This window comes from Phyllobates terribilis, unplaced genomic scaffold (assembly GCF_046119375.1).
Source record: "Phyllobates terribilis strain yellow unplaced genomic scaffold, ASM4611937v1 Scaffold_729__1_contigs__length_748246, whole genome shotgun sequence".
In the NCBI taxonomy this organism is placed as follows: Eukaryota; Metazoa; Chordata; class Amphibia; order Anura; family Dendrobatidae; genus Phyllobates; species Phyllobates terribilis.
Window position 1 is genome coordinate 290,022 of NW_027363489.1, and position 16,058 is coordinate 306,079.

At 45.0% G+C, this 16,058-nt stretch overlaps 12 non-coding genes across 12 annotated transcripts; all 12 read left to right on the forward strand.

Moving 5' to 3' along the window:
- Positions 1-967: 967 nt before the first annotated feature.
- On the forward strand, positions 968-1,158 carry LOC141236985 (U2 spliceosomal RNA). The gene has a single exon (XR_012302552.1). It is a non-coding gene; the product is annotated as a U2 spliceosomal RNA (small nuclear RNA).
- Positions 1,159-2,278: 1,120 nt separating this feature from the next.
- On the forward strand, positions 2,279-2,469 carry LOC141236975 (U2 spliceosomal RNA). Its single transcript, XR_012302542.1, has one exon. It is a non-coding gene; the product is annotated as a U2 spliceosomal RNA (small nuclear RNA).
- A 1,125-nt stretch (positions 2,470-3,594) lies between these two features.
- Positions 3,595-3,785, forward strand: LOC141237252 (U2 spliceosomal RNA). The gene has a single exon (XR_012302808.1). It is a non-coding gene; the product is annotated as a U2 spliceosomal RNA (small nuclear RNA).
- A 1,120-nt stretch (positions 3,786-4,905) lies between these two features.
- LOC141236986 (U2 spliceosomal RNA) lies at positions 4,906-5,096 on the forward strand. The gene has a single exon (XR_012302553.1). It is a non-coding gene; the product is annotated as a U2 spliceosomal RNA (small nuclear RNA).
- Positions 5,097-6,222: 1,126 nt separating this feature from the next.
- On the forward strand, positions 6,223-6,413 carry LOC141236988 (U2 spliceosomal RNA). Its single transcript, XR_012302555.1, has one exon. It is a non-coding gene; the product is annotated as a U2 spliceosomal RNA (small nuclear RNA).
- A 1,120-nt stretch (positions 6,414-7,533) lies between these two features.
- LOC141237324 (U2 spliceosomal RNA) lies at positions 7,534-7,724 on the forward strand. Its single transcript, XR_012302880.1, has one exon. It is a non-coding gene; the product is annotated as a U2 spliceosomal RNA (small nuclear RNA).
- Positions 7,725-8,841: 1,117 nt separating this feature from the next.
- Positions 8,842-9,032, forward strand: LOC141237331 (U2 spliceosomal RNA). The gene has a single exon (XR_012302887.1). It is a non-coding gene; the product is annotated as a U2 spliceosomal RNA (small nuclear RNA).
- A 1,119-nt stretch (positions 9,033-10,151) lies between these two features.
- LOC141236989 (U2 spliceosomal RNA) lies at positions 10,152-10,342 on the forward strand. The gene has a single exon (XR_012302556.1). It is a non-coding gene; the product is annotated as a U2 spliceosomal RNA (small nuclear RNA).
- Positions 10,343-11,464: 1,122 nt separating this feature from the next.
- LOC141236990 (U2 spliceosomal RNA) lies at positions 11,465-11,655 on the forward strand. Its single transcript, XR_012302557.1, has one exon. It is a non-coding gene; the product is annotated as a U2 spliceosomal RNA (small nuclear RNA).
- Positions 11,656-12,775: 1,120 nt separating this feature from the next.
- On the forward strand, positions 12,776-12,966 carry LOC141237301 (U2 spliceosomal RNA). The gene has a single exon (XR_012302857.1). It is a non-coding gene; the product is annotated as a U2 spliceosomal RNA (small nuclear RNA).
- Positions 12,967-14,090: 1,124 nt separating this feature from the next.
- Positions 14,091-14,281, forward strand: LOC141236991 (U2 spliceosomal RNA). The gene has a single exon (XR_012302558.1). It is a non-coding gene; the product is annotated as a U2 spliceosomal RNA (small nuclear RNA).
- Positions 14,282-15,401: 1,120 nt separating this feature from the next.
- On the forward strand, positions 15,402-15,592 carry LOC141237249 (U2 spliceosomal RNA). The gene has a single exon (XR_012302805.1). It is a non-coding gene; the product is annotated as a U2 spliceosomal RNA (small nuclear RNA).
- Positions 15,593-16,058: the final 466 nt, after the last annotated feature.

Genomic DNA, 16,058 nt, shown 5'->3' on the forward strand with positions numbered 1-16,058 from the left:
TCATTTTGGTTCAACTTCAGCAACTGTGCATTGCATTGCCATGTAATGTAATGTAATGCAATGCTATCTATCTAGCTCTCCCTCTATACTTCCTTTTGGATAAACAGACATATTAGGCAAGCATTTTGGAGCTTTCACCTAAATAACTACAGGTGGTGAGATAAGCTGCACAATATAATTGACCTTTCAGTATATTGTTGCACACACACCATCTATTTAGCAAATGCCCTTGTTATCAACAGCAGCCTTTTAAACTCACCTGAGCTAACAGGTATGTGAGCTGGTTACTCTGCTGCGCTTAAAATTTCTTTTTTGGTTTGCTACAATGCCTTTTCTGAAACGTTGTCTCCCTCTGCTGGAACACTGACTTCTTTCATTTAATGCCTGCAGACTATAAAAGAGAAACCAACCCAAAAAGTTTGGTTGATTAGTCTGTGGCATTCTTTTAAACTGTTGCTTATGGCGGTCTCTGTGAGCTTCTCAGTGACATTCAGCCATCCAGGTATCCCGCCTGCAGTAGACGGAATGTGGCAATGGAACGCTGGCTGCGCGTGTCATAATAGGCTCTGAGCCTTTATATACCTGCGCACAGCAGCAGCCACCTTCAGTCTGCTGCTGGACAGCCAGCAGCAGCAGCAGCAGGAGAGGTAATTAATCAGCAACCCTCCTGCTAAGGGTAGACAGCTGCTCGTTCCACCCCCCCCCCCGCCTTAATTGGTTCTCCTCCCTTCCAACGGTGTTGAGGCGGGTGGGAACAGCCGGGGGTTGAGGGTACTGTGCTAAAAGAGGTGGAGTTATGCAGATCTAAAACGCGTGGATTGCAGCAGCAGCAAGCCGAAAAGTGCAGGCATGTGAGGGATCTAGAGGTTGACAGCATGTCTTCTTAACGGGAGTCCAGGTGGCCATCTCCACAAATGGACTTTTCAGAATCCTTGGGTGGCACCGTAGTCGGAAACCAATTCTGGTTATCGCTTCTCGGCCTTTTGGCTAAGATCAAGTGTAGTATCTGTTCTTATCAGTTTAATATCTGATACGTCCCCTATCTGGGGACCATATATTAAATGGATTTTTAGAACAGGGAGATGGAAAAAGAGCTTGCTCTGTCCACTCCACGCATTGACCTGGTATTGCAGTATCTCCAGGACCGGTGCACCCCTTCTTTAATGCAGTTTCTAAAATCAGAAAGAATTGAATTCAATGCTTTTTGTTCATTTTGCTTGTTTGTCGGATTTTGGGATGGACTCTTTGGCTTTGCTTTTCTTCTCCTCATTGGATTTTTCATGTTAAAAGTTGCAGAAGCCAGATGACAAGCTCATTTTGGTTCAACTTCAGCAACTGTGCATTGCATTGCCATGTAATGTAATGTAATGCAATGCTATCTATCTAGCTCTCCCTCTATACTTCCTTTTGGATAAACAGACATATTAGGCAAGCATTTTGGAGCTTTCACCTAAATAACTACAGGTGGTGAGATAAGCTGCACAATATAATTGACCTTTCAGTATATTGTTGCACACACACCATCTATTTAGCAAATGCCCTTGTTATCAACAGCAGCCTTTTAAACTCACCTGAGCTAACAGGTATGTGAGCTGGTTACTCTGCTGCGCTTAAAATTTCTTTTTTGGTTTGCTACAATGCCTTTTCTGAAACGTTGTCTCCCTCTGCTGGAACACTGACTTCTTTCATTTAATGCCTGCAGACTATAAAAGAGAAACCAACCCAAAAAGTTTGGTTGATTAGTCTGTGGCATTCTTTTAAACTGTTGCTTATGGCGGTCTCTGTGAGCTTCTCAGTGACATTCAGCCATCCAGGTATCCCGCCTGCAGTAGACGGAATGTGGCAATGGAACGCTGGCTGCGCGTGTCATAATAGGCTCTGAGCCTTTATATACCTGCGCACAGCAGCAGCCACCTTCAGTCTGCTGCTGGACAGCCAGCAGCAGCAGCAGCAGGAGAGGTAATTAATCAGCAACCCTCCTGCTAAGGGTAGACAGCTGCTCGTTCCACCCCCCCCCCGCCTTAATTGGTTCTCCTCCCTTCCAACGGTGTTGAGGCGGGTGGGAACAGCCGGGGGTTGAGGGTACTGTGCTAAAAGAGGTGGAGTTATGCAGATCTAAAACGCGTGGATTGCAGCAGCAGCAAGCCGAAAAGTGCAGGCATGTGAGGGATCTAGAGGTTGACAGCATGTCTTCTTAACGGGAGTCCAGGTGGCCATCTCCACAAATGGACTTTTCAGAATCCTTGGGTGGCACCGTAGTCGGAAACCAATTCTGGTTATCGCTTCTCGGCCTTTTGGCTAAGATCAAGTGTAGTATCTGTTCTTATCAGTTTAATATCTGATACGTCCCCTATCTGGGGACCATATATTAAATGGATTTTTAGAACAGGGAGATGGAAAAAGAGCTTGCTCTGTCCACTCCACGCATTGACCTGGTATTGCAGTATCTCCAGGAGCGGTGCACCCCTTCTTTAATGCAGTTTCTAAAATCAGAAAGAATTGAATTCAATGCTTTTTGTTCATTTTGCTTGTTTGTCGGATTTTGGGATGGACTCTTTGGCTTTGCTTTTCTTCTCCTCATTGGATTTTTCATGTTAAAAGTTGCAGAAGCCAGATGACAAGCTCATTTTGGTTCAACTTCAGCAACTGTGCATTGCATTGCCATGTAATGTAATGTAATGCAATGCTATCTATCTAGCTCTCCCTCTATACTTCCTTTTGGATAAACAGACATATTAGGCAAGCATTTTGGAGCTTTCACCTAAATAACTACAGGTGGTGAGATAAGCTGCACAATATAATTGACCTTTCAGTATATTGTTGCACACACACCATCTATTTAGCAAATGCCCTTGTTATCAACAGCAGCCTTTTAAACTCACCTGAGCTAACAGGTATGTGAGCTGGTTACTCTGCTGCGCTTAAAATTTCTTTTTTGGTTTGCTACAATGCCTTTTCTGAAACGTTGTCTCCCTCTGCTGGAACACTGACTTCTTTCATTTAATGCCTGCAGACTATAAAAGAGAAACCAACCCAAAAAGTTTGGTTGATTAGTCTGTGGCATTCTTTTAAACTGTTGCTTATGGCGGTCTCTGTGAGCTTCTCAGTGACATTCAGCCATCCAGGTATCCCGCCTGCAGTAGACGGAATGTGGCAATGGAACGCTGGCTGCGCGTGTCATAATAGGCTCTGAGCCTTTATATACCTGCGCACAGCAGCAGCCACCTTCAGTCTGCTGCTGGACAGCCAGCAGCAGCAGCAGCAGGAGAGGTAATTAATCAGCAACCCTCCTGCTAAGGGTAGACAGCTGCTCGTTCCACCCCCCCCCCCCCCCGCCTTAATTGGTTCTCCTCCCTTCCAACGGTGTTGAGGCGGGTGGGAACAGCCGGGGGTTGAGGGTACTGTGCTAAAAGAGGTGGAGTTATGCAGATCTAAAACGCGTGGATTGCAGCAGCAGCAAGCCGAAAAGTGCAGGCATGTGAGGGATCTAGAGGTTGACAGCATGTCTTCTTAACGGGAGTCCAGGTGGCCATCTCCACAAATGGACTTTTCAGAATCCTTGAGTGGCACCGTAGTCGGAAACCAATTCTGGTTATCGCTTCTCTGCCTTTTGGCTAAGATCAAGTGTAGTATCTGTTCTTATCAGTTTAATATCTGATACGTCCCCTATCTGGGGACCATATATTAAATGGATTTTTAGAACAGGGAGATGGAAAAAGAGCTTGCTCTGTCCACTCCACGCATTGACCTGGTATTGCAGTATCTCCAGGAGCGGTGCACCCCTTCTTTAATGCAGTTTCTAAAATCAGAAAGAATTGAATTCAATGCTTTTTGTTCATTTTGCTTGTTTGTCGGATTTTGGGATGGACTCTTTGGCTTTGCTTTTCTTCTCCTCATTGGATTTTTCATGTTAAAAGTTGCAGAAGCCAGATGACAAGCTCATTTTGGTTCAACTTCAGCAACTGTGCATTGCATTGCCATGTAATGTAATGTAATGCAATGCTATCTATCTAGCTCTCCCTCTATACTTCCTTTTGGATAAACAGACATATTAGGCAAGCATTTTGGAGCTTTCACCTAAATAACTACAGGTGGTGAGATAAGCTGCACAATATAATTGACCTTTCAGTATATTGTTGCACACACACCATCTATTTAGCAAATGCCCTTGTTATCAACAGCAGCCTTTTAAACTCACCTGAGCTAACAGGTATGTGAGCTGGTTACTCTGCTGCGCTTAAAATTTCTTTTTTGGTTTGCTACAATGCCTTTTCTGAAACGTTGTCTCCCTCTGCTGGAACACTGACTTCTTTCATTTAATGCCTGCAGACTATAAAAGAGAAACCAACCCAAAAAGTTTGGTTGATTAGTCTGTGGCATTCTTTTAAACTGTTGCTTATGGCGGTCTCTGTGAGCTTCTCAGTGACATTCAGCCATCCAGGTATCCCGCCTGCAGTAGACGGAATGTGGCAATGGAACGCTGGCTGCGCGTGTCATAATAGGCTCTGAGCCTTTATATACCTGCGCACAGCAGCAGCCACCTTCAGTCTGCTGCTGGACAGCCAGCAGCAGCAGCAGCAGGAGAGGTAATTAATCAGCAACCCTCCTGCTAAGGGTAGACAGCTGCTCGTTCCACCCCCCCCCCGCCTTAATTGGTTCTCCTCCCTTCCAACGGTGTTGAGGCGGGTGGGAACAGCCGGGGGTTGAGGGTACTGTGCTAAAAGAGGTGGAGTTATGCAGATCTAAAACGCGTGGATTGCAGCAGCAGCAAGCCGAAAAGTGCAGGCATGTGAGGGATCTAGAGGTTGACAGCATGTCTTCTTAACGGGAGTCCAGGTGGCCATCTCCACAAATGGACTTTTCAGAATCCTTGGGTGGCACCGTAGTCGGAAACCAATTCTGGTTATCGCTTCTCGGCCTTTTGGCTAAGATCAAGTGTAGTATCTGTTCTTATCAGTTTAATATCTGATACGTCCCCTATCTGGGGACCATATATTAAATGGATTTTTAGAACAGGGAGATGGAAAAAGAGCTTGCTCTGTCCACTCCACGCATTGACCTGGTATTGCAGTATCTCCAGGACCGGTGCACCCCTTCTTTAATGCAGTTTCTAAAATCAGAAAGAATTGAATTCAATGCTTTTTGTTCATTTTGCTTGTTTGTCGGATTTTGGGATGGACTCTTTGGCTTTGCTTTTCTTCTCCTCATTGGATTTTTCATGTTAAAAGTTGCAGAAGCCAGATGACAAGCTCATTTTGGTTCAACTTCAGCAACTGTGCATTGCATTGCCATGTAATGTAATGTAATGCAATGCTATCTATCTAGCTCTCCCTCTATACTTCCTTTTGGATAAACAGACATATTAGGCAAGCATTTTGGAGCTTTCACCTAAATAACTACAGGTGGTGAGATAAGCTGCACAATATAATTGACCTTTCAGTATATTGTTGCACACACACCATCTATTTAGCAAATGCCCTTGTTATCAACAGCAGCCTTTTAAACTCACCTGAGCTAACAGGTATGTGAGCTGGTTACTCTGCTGCGCTTAAAATTTCTTTTTTGGTTTGCTACAATGCCTTTTCTGAAACGTTGTCTCCCTCTGCTGGAACACTGACTTCTTTCATTTAATGCCTGCAGACTATAAAAGAGAAACCAACCCAAAAAGTTTGGTTGATTAGTCTGTGGCATTCTTTTAAACTGTTGCTTATGGCGGTCTCTGTGAGCTTCTCAGTGACATTCAGCCATCCAGGTATCCCGCCTGCAGTAGACGGAATGTGGCAATGGAACGCTGGCTGCGCGTGTCATAATAGGCTCTGAGCCTTTATATACCTGCGCACAGCAGCAGCCACCTTCAGTCTGCTGCTGGACAGCCAGCAGCAGCAGCAGCAGGAGAGGTAATTAATCAGCAACCCTCCTGCTAAGGGTAGACAGCTGCTCGTTCCACCCCCCCCCCCCCCCCGCCTTAATTGGTTCTCCTCCCTTCCAACGGTGTTGAGGCGGGTGGGAACAGCCGGGGGTTGAGGGTACTGTGCTAAAAGAGGTGGAGTTATGCAGATCTAAAACGCGTGGATTGCAGCAGCAGCAAGCCGAAAAGTGCAGGCATGTGAGGGATCTAGAGGTTGACAGCATGTCTTCTTAACGGGAGTCCAGGTGGCCATCTCCACAAATGGACTTTTCAGAATCCTTGGGTGGCACCGTAGTCGGAAACCAATTCTGGTTATCGCTTCTCGGCCTTTTGGCTAAGATCAAGTGTAGTATCTGTTCTTATCAGTTTAATATCTGATACGTCCCCTATCTGGGGACCATATATTAAATGGATTTTTAGAACAGGGAGATGGAAAAAGAGCTTGCTCTGTCCACTCCACGCATTGACCTGGTATTGCAGTATCTCCAGGACCGGTGCACCCCTTCTTTAATGCAGTTTCTAAAATCAGAAAGAATTGAATTCAATGCTTTTTGTTCATTTTGCTTGTTTGTCGGATTTTGGGATGGACTCTTTGGCTTTGCTTTTCTTCTCCTCATTGGATTTTTCATGTTAAAAGTTGCAGAAGCCAGATGACAAGCTCATTTTGGTTCAACTTCAGCAACTGTGCATTGCATTGCCATGTAATGTAATGTAATGCAATGCTATCTATCTAGCTCTCCCTCTATACTTCCTTTTGGATAAACAGACATATTAGGCAAGCATTTTGGAGCTTTCACCTAAATAACTACAGGTGGTGAGATAAGCTGCACAATATAATTGACCTTTCAGTATATTGTTGCACACACACCATCTATTTAGCAAATGCCCTTGTTATCAACAGCAGCCTTTTAAACTCACCTGAGCTAACAGGTATGTGAGCTGGTTACTCTGCTGCGCTTAAAATTTCTTTTTTGGTTTGCTACAATGCCTTTTCTGAAACGTTGTCTCCCTCTGCTGGAACACTGACTTCTTTCATTTAATGCCTGCAGACTATAAAAGAGAAACCAACCCAAAAAGTTTGGTTGATTAGTCTGTGGCATTCTTTTAAACTGTTGCTTATGGCGGTCTCTGTGAGCTTCTCAGTGACATTCAGCCATCCAGGTATCCCGCCTGCAGTAGACGGAATGTGGCAATGGAACGCTGGCTGCGCGTGTCATAATAGGCTCTGAGCCTTTATATACCTGCGCACAGCAGCAGCCACCTTCAGTCTGCTGCTGGACAGCCAGCAGCAGCAGCAGCAGGAGAGGTAATTAATCAGCAACCCTCCTGCTAAGGGTAGACAGCTGCTCGTTCCACCCCCCCCCCGCCTTAATTGGTTCTCCTCCCTTCCAACGGTGTTGAGGCGGGTGGGAACAGCTGGGGGTTGAGGGTACTGTGCTAAAAGAGGTGGAGTTATGCAGATCTAAAACGCGTGGATTGCAGCAGCAGCAAGCCGAAAAGTGCAGGCATGTGAGGGATCTAGAGGTTGACAGCATGTCTTCTTAACGGGAGTCCAGGTGGCCATCTCCACAAATGGACTTTTCAGAATCCTTGGGTGGCACCGTAGTCGGAAACCAATTCTGGTTATCGCTTCTCGGCCTTTTGGCTAAGATCAAGTGTAGTATCTGTTCTTATCAGTTTAATATCTGATACGTCCCCTATCTGGGGACCATATATTAAATGGATTTTTAGAACAGGGAGATGGAAAAAGAGCTTGCTCTGTCCACTCCACGCATTGACCTGGTATTGCAGTATCTCCACGACCGGTGCACCCCTTCTTTAATGCAGTTCCTAAAATCAGAAAGAATTGAATTCAATGCTTTTTGTTCATTTTGCTTGTTTGTCGGATTTTGGGATGGACTCTTTGGCTTTGCTTTTCTTCTCCTCATTGGATTTTTCATGTTAAAAGTTGCAGAAGCCAGATGACAAGCTCATTTTGGTTCAACTTCAGCAACTGTGCATTGCATTGCCATGTAATGTAATGTAATGCAATGCTATCTATCTAGCTCTCCCTCTATACTTCCTTTTGGATAAACAGACATATTAGGCAAGCATTTTGGAGCTTTCACCTAAATAACTACAGGTGGTGAGATAAGCTGCACAATATAATTGACCTTTCAGTATATTGTTGCACACACACCATCTATTTAGCAAATGCCCTTGTTATCAACAGCAGCCTTTTAAACTCACCTGAGCTAACAGGTATGTGAGCTGGTTACTCTGCTGCGCTTAAAATTTCTTTTTTGGTTTGCTACAATGCCTTTTCTGAAACGTTGTCTCCCTCTGCTGGAACACTGACTTCTTTCATTTAATGCCTGCAGACTATAAAAGAGAAACCAACCCAAAAAGTTTGGTTGATTAGTCTGTGGCATTCTTTTAAACTGTTGCTTATGGCGGTCTCTGTGAGCTTCTCAGTGACATTCAGCCATCCAGGTATCCCGCCTGCAGTAGACGGAATGTGGCAATGGAACGCTGGCTGCGCGTGTCATAATAGGCTCTGAGCCTTTATATACCTGCGCACAGCAGCAGCCACCTTCAGTCTGCTGCTGGACAGCCAGCAGCAGCAGCAGCAGGAGAGGTAATTAATCAGCAACCCTCCTGCTAAGGGTAGACAGCTGCTCGTTCCACCCCCCCGCCTTAATTGGTTCTCCTCCCTTCCAACGGTGTTGAGGCGGGTGGGAACAACCGGGGGTTGAGGGTACTGTGCTAAAAGAGGTGGAGTTATGCAGATCTAAAACGCGTGGATTGCAGCAGCAGCAAGCCGAAAAGTGCAGGCATGTGAGGGATCTAGAGGTTGACAGCATGTCTTCTTAACGGGAGTCCAGGTGGCCATCTCCACAAATGGACTTTTCAGAATCCTTGGGTGGCACCGTAGTCGGAAACCAATTCTGGTTATCGCTTCTCGGCCTTTTGGCTAAGATCAAGTGTAGTATCTGTTCTTATCAGTTTAATATCTGATACGTCCCCTATCTGGGTACCATATATTAAATGGATTTTTAGAACAGGGAGATGGAAAAAGAGCTTGCTCTGTCCACTCCACGCATTGACCTGGTATTGCAGTATCTCCAGGACCGGTGCACCCCTTCTTTAATGCAGTTTCTAAAATCAGAAAGAATTGAATTCAATGCTTTTTGTTCATTTTGCTTGTTTGTCGGATTTTGGGATGGACTCTTTGGCTTTGCTTTTCTTCTCCTCATTGGATTTTTCATGTTAAAAGTTGCAGAAGCCAGATGACAAGCTCATTTTGGTTCAACTTCAGCAACTGTGCATTGCATTGCCATGTAATGTAATGTAATGCAATGCTATCTATCTAGCTCTCCCTCTATACTTCCTTTTGGATAAACAGACATATTAGGCAAGCATTTTGGAGCTTTCACCTAAATAACTACAGGTGGTGAGATAAGCTGCACAATATAATTGACCTTTCAGTATATTGTTGCACACACACCATCTATTTAGCAAATGCCCTTGTTATCAACAGCAGCCTTTTAAACTCACCTGAGCTAACAGGTATGTGAGCTGGTTACTCTGCTGCGCTTAAAATTTCTTTTTTGGTTTGCTACAATGCCTTTTCTGAAACGTTGTCTCCCTCTGCTGGAACACTGACTTCTTTCATTTAATGCCTGCAGACTATAAAAGATAAACCAACCCAAAAAGTTTGGTTGATTAGTCTGTGGCATTCTTTTAAACTGTTGCTTATGGCGGTCTCTGTGAGCTTCTCAGTGACATTCAGCCATCCAGGTATCCCGCCTGCAGTAGACGGAATGTGGCAATGGAACGCTGGCTGCGCGTGTCATAATAGGCTCTGAGCCTTTATATACCTGCGCACAGCAGCAGCCACCTTCAGTCTGCTGCTGGACAGCCAGCAGCAGCAGCAGCAGGAGAGGTAATTAATCAGCAACCCTCCTGCTAAGGGTAGACAGCTGCTCGTTCCACCCCCCCCCGCCTTAATTGGTTCTCCTCCCTTCCAACGGTGTTGAGGCGGGTGGGAACAGCCGGGGGTTGAGGGTACTGTGCTAAAAGAGGTGGAGTTATGCAGATCTAAAACGCGTGGATTGCAGAAGCAGCAAGCCGAAAAGTGTAGGCATGTGAGGGATCTAGAGGTTGACAGCATGTCTTCTTAACGGGAGTCCAGGTGGCCATCTCCACAAATGGACTTTTCAGAATCCTTGGGTGGCACCGTAGTCGGAAACCAATTCTGGTTATCGCTTCTCGGCCTTTTGGCTAAGATCAAGTGTAGTATCTGTTCTTATCAGTTTAATATCTGATACGTCCCCTATCTGGGGACCATATATTAAATGGATTTTTAGAACAGGGAGATGGAAAAAGAGCTTGCTCTGTCCACTCCACGCATTGACCTGGTATTGCAGTATCTCCAGGACCGGTGCACCCCTTCTTTAATGCAGTTTCTAAAATCAGAAAGAATTGAATTCAATGCTTTTTGTTCATTTTGCTTGTTTGTCGGATTTTGGGATGGACTCTTTGGCTTTGCTTTTCTTCTCCTCATTGGATTTTTCATGTTAAAAGTTGCAGAAGCCAGATGACAAGCTCATTTTGGTTCAACTTCAGCAACTGTGCATTGCATTGCCATGTAATGTAATGTAATGCAATGCTATCTATCTAGCTCTCCCTCTATACTTCCTTTTGGATAAACAGACATATTAGGCAAGCATTTTGGAGCTTTCACCTAAATAACTACAGGTGGTGAGATAAGCTGCACAATATAATTGACCTTTCAGTATATTGTTGCACACACACCATCTATTTAGCAAATGCCCTTGTTATCAACAGCAGCCTTTTAAACTCACCTGAGCTAACAGGTATGTGAGCTGGTTACTCTGCTGCGCTTAAAATTTCTTTTTTGGTTTGCTACAATGCCTTTTCTGAAACGTTGTCTCCCTCTGCTGGAACACTGACTTCTTTCATTTAATGCCTGCAGACTATAAAAGAGAAACCAACCCAAAAAGTTTGGTTGATTAGTCTGTGGCATTCTTTTAAACTGTTGCTTATGGCGGTCTCTGTGAGCTTCTCAGTGACATTCAGCCATCCAGGTATCCCGCCTGCAGTAGACGGAATGTGGCAATGGAACGCTGGCTGCGCGTGTCATAATAGGCTCTGAGCCTTTATATACCTGCGCACAGCAGCAGCCACCTTCAGTCTGCTGCTGGACAGCCAGCAGCAGCAGCAGCAGGAGAGGTAATTAATCAGCAACCCTCCTGCTAAGGGTAGACAGCTGCTCGTTCCACCCCCCCCCCCCGCCTTAATTGGTTCTCCTCCCTTCCAACGGTGTTGAGGCGGGTGAGAACAGCCGGGGGTTGAGGGTACTGTGCTAAAAGAGGTGGAGTTATGCAGATCTAAAACGCGTGGATTGCAGCAGCAGCAAGCCGAAAAGTGCAGGCATGTGAGGGATCTAGAGGTTGACAGCATGTCTTCTTAACGGGAGTCCAGGTGGCCATCTCCACAAATGGACTTTTCAGAATCCTTGGGTGGCACCGTAGTCGGAAACCAATTCTGGTTATCGCTTCTCGGCCTTTTGGCTAAGATCAAGTGTAGTATCTGTTCTTATCAGTTTAATATCTGATACGTCCCCTATCTGGGGACCATATATTAAATGGATTTTTAGAACAGGGAGATGGAAAAAGAGCTTGCTCTGTCCACTCCACGCATTGACCTGGTATTGCAGTATCTCCAGGACCGGTGCACCCCTTCTTTAATGCAGTTTCTAAAATCAGAAATATTTGAATTCAATGCTTTTTGTTCATTTTGCTTGTTTGTCGGATTTTGGGATGGACTCTTTGGCTTTGCTTTTCTTCTCCTCATTGGATTTTTCATGTTAAAAGTTGCAGAAGCCAGATGACAAGCTCATTTTGGTTCAACTTCAGCAACTGTGCATTGCATTGCCATGTAATGTAATGTAATGCAATGCTATCTATCTAGCTCTCCCTCTATACTTCCTTTTGGATAAACAGACATATTAGGCAAGCATTTTGGAGCTTTCACCTAAATAACTACAGGTGGTGAGATAAGCTGCACAATATAATTGACCTTTCAGTATATTGTTGCACACACACCATCTATTTAGCAAATGCCCTTGTTATCAACAGCAGCCTTTTAAACTCACCTGAGCTAACAGGTATGTGAGCTGGTTACTCTGCTGCGCTTAAAATTTCTTTTTTGGTTTGCTACAATGCCTTTTCTGAAACGTTGTCTCCCTCTGCTGGAACACTGACTTCTTTCATTTAATGCCTGCAGACTATAAAAGAGAAACCAACCCAAAAAGTTTGGTTGATTAGTCTGTGGCATTCTTTTAAACTGTTGCTTATGGCGGTCTCTGTGAGCTTCTCAGTGACATTCAGCCATCCAGGTATCCCGCCTGCAGTAGACGGAATGTGGCAATGGAACGCTGGCTGCGCGTGTCATAATAGGCTCTGAGCCTTTATATACCTGCGCACAGCAGCAGCCACCTTCAGTCTGCTGCTGGACAGCCAGCAGCAGCAGCAGCAGGAGAGGTAATTAATCAGCAACCCTCCTGCTAAGGGTAGACAGCTGCTCGTTCCACCCCCCCCCCGCCTTAATTGGTTCTCCTCCCTTCCAACGGTGTTGATGCGGGTGGGAACAGCCGGGGGTTGAGGGTACTGTGCTAAAAGAGGTGGAGTTATGCAGATCTAAAACGCGTGGATTGCAGCAGCAGCAAGCCGAAAAGTGCAGGCATGTGAGGGATCTAGAGGTTGACAGCATGTCTTCTTAACGGGAGTCCAGGTGGCCATCTCCACAAATGGACTTTTCAGAATCCTTGGGTGGCACCGTAATCGGAAACCAATTCTGGTTATCGCTTCTCGGCCTTTTGGCTAAGATCAAATGTAGTATCTGTTCTTATCAGTTTAATATCTGATACGTCCCCTATCTGGGGACCATATATTAAATGGATTTTTAGAACAGGGAGATGGAAAAAGAGCTTGCTCTGTCCACTCCACGCATTGACCTGGTATTGCAGTATCTCCAGGACCGGTGCACCCCTTCTTTAATGCAGTTTCTAAAATCAGAAAGAATTGAATTCAATGCTTTTTGTTCATTTTGCTTGTTTGTCGGATTTTGGGATGGACTCTTTGGCTTTGCTTTTCTTCTCCTCATTGGATTTTTCATGTTAAAAGTTGCAGAAGCCAGATGACAAGCTCATTTTGGTTCAACTTCAGCAACTGTGCATTGCATTGCCATGTAATGTAATGTAATGCAATGCTATCTATCTAGCTCTCCCTCTATACTTCCTTTTGGATAAACAGACATATTAGGCAAGCATTTTGGAGCTTTCACCTAAATAACTACAGGTGGTGAGATAAGCTGCACAATATAATTGACCTTTCAGTATATTGTTGCACACACACCATCTATTTAGCAAATGCCCTTGTTATCAACAGCAGCCTTTTAAACTCACCTGAGCTAACAGGTATGTGAGCTGGTTACTCTGCTGCGCTTAAAATTTCTTTTTTGGTTTGCTACAATGCCTTTTCTGAAACGTTGTCTCCCTCTGCTGGAACACTGACTTCTTTCATTTAATGCCTGCAGACTATAAAAGAGAAACCAACCCAAAAAGTTTGGTTGATTAGTCTGTGGCATTCTTTTAAACTGTTGCTTATGGCGGTCTCTGTGAGCTTCTCAGTGACATTCAGCCATCCAGGTATCCCGCCTGCAGTAGACGGAATGTGGCAATGGAACGCTGGCTGCGCGTGTCATAATAGGCTCTGAGCCTTTATATACCTGCGCACAGCAGCAGCCACCTTCAGTCTGCTGCTGGACAGCCAGCAGCAGCAGCAGCAGGAGAGGTAATTAATCAGCAACCCTCCTGCTAAGGGTAGACAGCTGCTCGTTCCACCCCCCCCCCCCCCGCCTTAATTGGTTCTCCTCCCTTCCAACGGTGTTGAGGCGGGTGGGAACAGCCGGGGGTTGAGGGTACTGTGCTAAAAGAGGTGGAGTTATGCAGATCTAAAACGCGTGGATTGCAGCAGCAGCAAGCCGAAAAGTGCAGGCATGTGAGGGATCTAGAGGTTGACAGCATGTCTTCTTAACGGGAGTCCAGGTGGCCATCTCCACAAATGGACTTTTCAGAATCCTTGGGTGGCACCGTAGTCGGAAACCAATTCTGGTTATCGCTTCTCGGCCTTTTGGCTAAGATCAAGTGTAGTATCTGTTCTTATCAGTTTAATATCTGATACGTCCCCTATCTGGGGACCATATATTAAATGGATTTTTAGAACAGGGAGATGGAAAAAGAGCTTGCTCTGTCCACTCCACGCATTGACCTGGTATTGCAGTATCTCCAGGACCGGTGCACCCCTTCTTTAATGCAGTTTCTAAAATCAGAAAGAATTGAATTCAATGCTTTTTGTTCATTTTGCTTTTTTGTCGGATTATGGGATGGACTCTTTGGCTTTGCTTTTCTTCTCCTCATTGGATTTTTCATGTTAAAAGTTGCAGAAGCCAGATGACAAGCTCATTTTGGTTCAACTTCAGCAACTGTGCATTGCATTGCCATGTAATGTAATGTAATGCAATGCTATCTATCTAGCTCTCCCTCTATACTTCCTTTTGGATAAACAAACATATTAGGCAAGCATTTTGGAGCTTTCACCTAAATAACTACAGGTGGTGAGATAAGCTGCACAATATAATTGACCTTTCAGTATATTGTTGCACACACACCATCTATTTAGCAAATGCCCTTGTTATCAACAGCAGCCTTTTAAACTCACCTGAGCTAACAGGTATGTGAGCTGGTTACTCTGCTGCGCTTAAAATTTCTTTTTTGGTTTGCTACAATGCCTTTTCTGAAACGTTGTCTCCCTCTGCTGGAACACTGACTTCTTTCATTTAATGCCTGCAGACTATAAAAGAGAAACCAACCCAAAAAGTTTGGTTGATTAGTCTGTGGCATTCTTTTAAACTGTTGCTTATGGCGGTCTCTGTGAGCTTCTCAGTGACATTCAGCCATCCAGGTATCCCGCCTGCAGTAGACGGAATGTGGCAATGGAACGCTGGCTGCGCGTGTCATAATAGGCTCTGAGCCTTTATATACCTGCGCACAGCAGCAGCCACCTTCAGTCTGCTGCTGGACAGCCAGCAGCAGCAGCAGCAGGAGAGGTAATTAATCAGCAACCCTCCTGCTAAGGGTAGACAGCTGCTCGTTCCACCCCCCCCCCGCCTTAATTGGTTCTCCTCCCTTCCAACGGTGTTGATGCGGGTGGGAACAGCCGGGGGTTGAGGGTACTGTGCTAAAAGAGGTGGAGTTATGCAGATCTAAAACGCGTGGATTGCAGCAGCAGCAAGCCGAAAAGTGCAGGCATGTGAGGGATCTAGAGGTTGACAGCATGTCTTCTTAACGGGAGTCCAGGTGGCCATCTCCACAAATGGACTTTTCAGAATCCTTGGGTGGCACCGTAGTCGGAAACCAATTCTGGTTATCGCTTCTCGGCCTTTTGGCTAAGATCAAGTGTAGTATCTGTTCTTATCAGTTTAATATCTGATACGTCCCCTATCTGGGGACCATATATTAAATGGATTTTTAGAACAGGGAGATGGAAAAAGAGCTTGCTCTGTCCACTCCACGCATTGACCTGGTATTGCAGTATCTCCAGGACCGGTGCACCCCTCCTTTAATGCAGTTTCTAAAATCAGAAAGAATTGAATTCAATGCTTTTTGTTCATTTTGCTTGTTTGTCGGATTTTGGGATGGACTCTTTGGCTTTGCTTTTCTTCTCCTCATTGGATTTTTCATGTTAAAAGTTGCAGAAGCCAGATGACAAGCTCATTTTGGTTCAACTTCAGCAACTGTGCATTGCATTGCCATGTAATGTAATGTAATGCAATGCTATCTATCTAGCTCTCCCTCTATACTTCCTTTTGGATAAACAGACATATTAGGCAAGCATTTTGGAGCTTTCACCTAAATAACTACAGGTGGTGAGATAAGCTGCACAATATAATTGACCTTTCAGTATATTGTTGCACACACACCATCTATTTAGCAAATGCCCTTGTTATCAACAGCAGCCTTTTAAACTCACCTGAGCTAACAGGTATGTGAGCTGGTTACTCTGCTGCGCTTAAAATTTCTTTT